We start from the raw sequence: 6,000 nt of genomic DNA, 5'->3' as shown, positions 1-6,000 counted from the left end.
CACTGTTCATTTAAGAAGGCCCTCTTGTCTCTCCTTGCTTTTCTTTGGAAGTCTGCGTTCAATTTTCTCTAACTTTCCCTATCTCCCTTGCATTTTGTTTCCCTTCTCTTCTCTTCTTCCCCAGTAGGATACCATGGTTGACGGTATCAAAGGTGGGTGATATATCAATGAGAACCAACAAGGACATTTTGCCCCCATCAGCCTCCCTCAAAACGTCATCAAGCAAGGTGACTAATGCTGTTTCCATGCTATGGCGCAGCCTGAAGCCTGACTGGAATGGATCCATTGGTCTCATCCAAGAGAGCCTGCAGCTGATCGGCAACCACCCTTGCTAAGGAAAGAAACATTGGTGAATTTGATTCCTCAAACTCACCTTTTTGGCCTCCCACAGTGTAGCAACTTTTAATAGCATGGATTGAGAGGAGTGGGTGATATGGATTGTTGATTTCTGGGAGCTATGTTCTGACAAGTATCAAGGTCCTAAGTCATTAAGGGCTTCAAGAAGTCATAACCAGTACCTTGAATTTAACATGGAAACTAACAGAGCCAATGAAGGCATGTTTGGGTTAGTATTGTTTTTATCAGAGTCATTTAACACTACTTTTATGATGAAACATTTTGTAATAAATATTTTGTCAGCAAATTACTGATGTCATCCACTTATCAAAACTTTAAGCAATGTAAATAAGACAATATCTAGTACAGTGGTGCCCCGTTAGACAAGGAAATCACTTTATGATGAAGTTTGTGATCACAAAAATGATGTTTTAATAGGGAAAATATACACTTTACGACAATCAGTTCCCTGCTTCGGGAACAAATTTTTTGCTTAACAACAATCTTTACAGCTGATCGTTGGGTCTTCAAAATGGCCCCCCGCTGTGCAAAATGGCTCCCCGCTGTGTTTTAGGACGGATTCCTCGCATTACAGGCACCGGAAAATGGCTGCCCTATGGAGGATCTTTGCTGGACGCTGAGGTATTTCACCCATTGGAACGCTTTGAACTGGTTTTCAATGCATTTCAATGGGATTTTTACTTTCGCTTGACGACAATTTCGTTCTACAGCGATTTTGCTGGAACGGATTATCCTCATCAAGCGAGGCACCACTGTACTGATGGAGCAAGTCAAGTATTTGTATATTAATCTACAGTATGTAGTATTATTAAGCATAAATTTATACTGAAATATTATTTGGGAAATATAACTCTCTTAAAATACGTTGCACAGTTCCAAGATGCCCCCAGGAATTACCATTACCACTTCTGAATACTCTGTACCTAGAAAACCCTGAAAATGATAATCACATGTCAGAATTGACTTGATGGCATGCAAATCTTATCAAAATACAGAGAGGCTGATGCAGAGAGAAAATAGTCCCTCGTTAGATCTCTCATCATTGCACAATGCAAAGAAATGCAATATAAACTCAGTCCTTGGTCTCATGCTTCAAATGACAAACTATAGGAAGAGAATGCAAACCTGTTCAGTTTCACTATGTTTCACAAATTACAAAATGAGCAATGTACTTGCTGGGACTCTGTGTCAATTGTTTACTTCTTGGCCATAATCCTGTTAGTTACCTTCCACCTCACCAGCATAATTCTGTCAACATAACTTTCAGAAATGAACTGGCAAAGCTAAGAAGACAAGGGCCACCAAGTTTTGACACTTGGTGTATGAAGGGAAATGCCTTCCCAGCGAAATGCTGACTAATTTATGAAGGATACTATAACCCAGCCTGAGTAAAACTACAGTAATAGGAACTTTCTTACTGATTCCTTTAGCTAATCCTGCTAATCCAATAATGTAACTCAACCTATGTGAACACAACACCAGCATGGAAATCAGGGGGGGTGAGTTCTCATCTGCATCCAAATTCTACTTTAATGGCTGGATAGCTCAATGCTAGGTATCTGGCTGCAGAGGTTGCGGGTTTGATTACCCAATGTGCCTCCTTGACAGAGGCTGGACTCAATAATTGATAGGGTCATTTCCAGCTCTGCAGTTCTAAAATTATGATAATGATTTTTAAAATGTTATTATTGACATTTTAGTAATAGGAACCAAGAACAAAGACAACAAATGTAACTTTCAACTAAAAACCAAAAAATCATTTGAATAGGTGTACATTATATACAAGTTAAACATTAAACCAAATACTATATACAGCCATAAGCAAGTTTTCCTTTATCAGGGTTAGTTATCCAACTAACAACACAAATTATACTAAGTGAACTATATGGCACATTTCCACATTGCACTGAACTGTTTAACAACAAAGTTAGTTTCTCTAGGATAGATGTCCATCTTCAGTAAATTGTTGGAGATTTTGGCCACTGTGAAATAGTCCCAGAATTTCTCAAGCCATTGATTGATTGATTGATTTAATTTATATCCCACCCATCTAGACCAATGTCTACTCTGGGCAGCTATGTTCCATGGGGGGCATTGGAGACTTCCAGTTAGTAACAATTACTTGTTTCGTGCAGCTAATAAAGTGACAATTAACTCTCTGGCGTGTTGCAATGGTGTTTTCCCATGTAAATAATCTAGAAAGAGAACTTCTGGTCTCAAGGGGATCTCATAACCAATGATGGATTTGGGATGAGTAAGTATGGTGGACTAAAAAATTTTCATGGTGTCACATTGCCACCAGCAGTGTGCATAGGAGGCTGGCTGGCCACAATTCTTCCAGCACAGTGGAGACTAAGCCAGCATCATTTTAGCTAGTTATTGACAAGAATATTGTCTTGTCAATATTCTTTTTTTGCTTGGACTCTTCTATAGATCACTGGAGAATTGAGGAGTGGGGCGGCCCATATCCTTGTCCATTGTTCTTCTGTGATGTTCTGTGAGCAATCATTTTGCCACATTTTCTGACAGTAAAATGACTTTTGCCCAGAGACTTGCAGTAGCACACTGTAAGATGATGATAATTATGATGACCTTTGGGCAACTGAAAAAAAAAATCTATTGCTCCCATATAAATACCTGCTGAATTTAGGCTGCAGTTTCCATTTACATGAGTTTGGCATCCTGTTCCACAAGGAGGATTTTGGCATTTTCCTTGCATCTCCCTGTAGGAAGATACTAAAGTTACAAAAGGAGGAGAGATCTGTGCCTGCCAATTTCCTCACACTGCTCTTTCCTTGTTGATGTTTAAAGACCGATGTTGAATGCTTCCTTGTAGAAGAATAGCTCTCCCTGCCTTCCTGCTGTCATTGCATTTAAGAAGGCCCAAGTCGCTGTTTGTAGATATTAATAGTTTAACATGCAACCAGATTATTGGACAAAAAACAAATAGCATGTGGCTCACTCTTGGAACAGAAGACCCTTTGATGCCCCTGTAGAAGCCCTTATGCTTCTGCATGTCTGCCTCTCTGGTTCAACCACCCCCCACCTGCACCCCCAACTCCTCCCCATCAATATACTGCTTGTTCCACCTCACTCAGATTATTCATTCCTTGGCATTGAAGCTTTTGCTCCAAAACAATTAACATTTGGATTTTATTTACTGGCTAGCAGAGTGCCAGGAATACAGCTGGGCGTCATTGCACAAGCTATTTTGATGGGGAAATCAATGACAAATTGAAGAAAGAGGAGGATCAGACAACAAGCCCTATGTGATCACTGTTGGAGAACAGCACATCAGTGATTCATTGCATTTTGACAAAGGAGGAGGTAAGAAGGGAGGGAAAGGTGAATCCCCCCTCCCAGTTTCACACATAACAAACCCAATACTTTCCATCAGTTTAAAAGTTAGAGCTAAGCATAGGTTACACCCAGCTTCATGCTTCCTACTCCCCTCCCCCCCGAATGAGGAGGGGGCATCCAAATGTTTATTGCTGTTTTGATGGAATTTCACTCTGAGAGGGATTTGAAAATAAAATACATTTCCTGTCGGAGACCACGGGCTGTGAGCTGCAAGGAAAAACACAGCCTTTGGCTGGGCTAGGCTCTGAATAGCCACTTCTGTTCCAAGAAACTATTCTTATTGGCGAGGACTCTGCAGCACCTGCAGTTTGAAGAGCCTTCGGCAGGTCCAAGCACTTCATCTAGATGTCCCTTATTACCATCAGGCGGACCCCGTTCTTTGAAGCCACAGGAAATTCAACGCTTCACCCATAGGCTTTTTAAAATTAAAAACTTATAAAGACAGCCAGGAAACAAAAATGAAAAAGTGAAGGAGGGATACATAGGAATGTGGATGGAGTGGTGGTAGGTTTCACAGCCAAGGAGGAAAAGTTCTCTTCTGGCACTTCTCCCAGTATCCTAGTCGCCATATATATTGTGACTGAAGAATTCTGGAACCTATAGCCTGAATAAGCAATGTTTCCAAGTTTGGATCACAGATTGTTCTGCGCCTTGAGCCATTTGGGTCAAAGGCAGGCACACTCCAATTAAAGGCAAGCTAGTTTCTCTTTCTCAATGTTCCATTTTTAAAGACCTGATGTTGTTGGCATCTTATTTATGGAAAAAATTCAGATTTTAATGCATTCTCATTTTAAAAATGAACCAAATGGAATTGTCATCCATTTGCACTGGCCAGAGTCAGCAGGTACAGGTACTCCCAATAAGGAGACTGCATCCCAACATGTTATAAGTGTCTGCTATGTTACTATTAAAGATTAAGAACCTATTGGAAAGAACTTAAATTAAGGACCACAAACGAGGTTGAATGTACAGACATTCAGCTGAGAACTTGTAATCAGTTGAGCCTATACCTGGATCGATGAATCTGTCAGATGACAGGGTGCAACAAGATGAGGGAATCTAAAGTGGTCTTGGTTGCTTTCTAAAGGCTCCTATCTTGAGTGCAATCTATTTTATTTCACACTTGAATGGTCATTTAATTCACAAAGGAGATCATTTTTTCAGAGAGCATTTCAGATCGCTCCCATGTCCCCCGCCTCCACTCCTTTTCAGTTGTTGGGCATGAAGGGCAAAAATTGAGCATTGAGCTCGGGGGTCTGCAGCATGCTAATGCCCTTAACATGTATCAGGCTGAACTGGAACCAAATGAGCAGAGGGAGATGATGCGCCACGGATCTCCACCTGATCAACCAAACTGTCAGTTAAATCCAGATGGTGTCACGTTCCTGGGGGTTGCAACAGCCGAAGTCTGATAAACCAGTCCAGGGTCAAGAATACCAAGAATGCAAAGCCAATGTCCATAAATCAACTCACAGAAGGAAGTCCAGCGTCAAAGTCCAGAGTCCGATATACAGCAGAGTCCAGAGTTCAGAGTCAGGAACACGGTTCAAGAAACGTGGATGCAAGCCAAGGTTTTGACTCTTTGCTTCTACAGAATTTCTGGCTTTACTGGGAGCTGTTTTATAGTAAAACAGCTCCTTGAGCTACTGGAAAGCTTTTTATCCTGTTAACACTCAGGACTAGATGATCGTAGGTTTCTGTGGACAGCCTTCGAGCAATCCTCTGATCTCCTTGTCCTGAGTCTTTCCTGAAGCCTGGCCCGAAGCTTGTCTGCTGGGGAAGGAGAATCTGGAGGCGGTTCAGGTGTTTCTGATCTCTCAGCATTCTCTTAAGCCTCAGTTAACCCTTCTGGTTCCAGGTCTTCAGATGCACTCATGACAGATGGCATCAATTTTAGATTTTTAAAAGGCTGTGAATTGATCACTGGTGAAATCATCAGGATGAGGCCATTGCTAACTAGAATTAGTGAGGTCATGAACCACCTGGAAACTCGGTTTGCTGGTATTTAAAAGCCTTTTTTTGCCAATTTTAAAGTGTTGGCATATCTTCTGGTCAGAATTTTAACTGAAACCAAATTTTACTCCAGTGGGTCTTTCCACACCTGCTCTCTAGACATCTCATTGCTAACTTCAGAGTTCAGAGCTGCCCCATAAACCAGGGGGAACATCAAGCTCTGAAGTACATAGGGATTTGGGGAGTGATCATGTCAGTCACCCAGGTTACATCGGTATACCACCTACTGAACTGAGCTTTGACAGAATCATCGACTAAGTCAACCAGATA

Source organism: Pogona vitticeps, chromosome 3 (assembly GCF_051106095.1).
Source record: "Pogona vitticeps strain Pit_001003342236 chromosome 3, PviZW2.1, whole genome shotgun sequence".
NCBI lineage: Eukaryota > Metazoa > Chordata > Lepidosauria > Squamata > Agamidae > Pogona > Pogona vitticeps.
This window is presented reverse-complemented; position numbering follows the sequence as displayed.